The sequence below is a fragment of the Penaeus monodon genome, chromosome 30 (genome assembly GCF_015228065.2).
Source record: "Penaeus monodon isolate SGIC_2016 chromosome 30, NSTDA_Pmon_1, whole genome shotgun sequence".
Classification (NCBI taxonomy): domain Eukaryota; kingdom Metazoa; phylum Arthropoda; class Malacostraca; order Decapoda; family Penaeidae; genus Penaeus; species Penaeus monodon.
In genome coordinates, this window is record NC_051415.1 from 10,583,167 (window position 1) to 10,583,763 (window position 597).

The following is a 597-nucleotide window of genomic DNA, read 5'->3' on the forward strand; positions in this document are numbered from 1 at the left end:
ATCCAACCTGAAACAATTTCCGAAAGCAGCGCCATCTGTCACCAAGCCCTAAGTAATCTGCTCGAGAAAAACAAAGTTTCCGAGTGAAATAGCCTTATATTTTCGTCCCCGCCCTCCCTTCCAAACCCACATGCAAATGAGTGGGTGCATCACGGCGCAATCTGTTCGCTAAAGTACACACAGCGCCGCCTATTCCCTTCCCTCCCTTCCCCTTTCCCCTGTTCCCCCCTCCTTCCTCCATTCCTCCCCCTCTCTCCCTCCTCCCTCCTTCACCCTATTCTCCCCCTCCTCCCCCTCCTTCCCCTTTCCACCGTCCCCTCAAATCAAGTTAAATTTGCCGAACTTATACTTCAATTCTCCCCGCGCGCACGCCCCGATGTGCACTTGTTCGGCGCTGACGAGGGATTAGATTGTATTATCGGGGGATCGGGAAGACTGTACGTCCCCCCAACCCTACTTGGAGCCCGTGCCTTTCCTCCGCTTATAGACCCGCGCAGGTTAAGGTTCTGTTATTAGTTCTTGATTTTTTTTTCATTACAAATATTCTTTTTATTCTTATTAGGTGCAACAACATATGATTTGTTTATGAGAGGAACA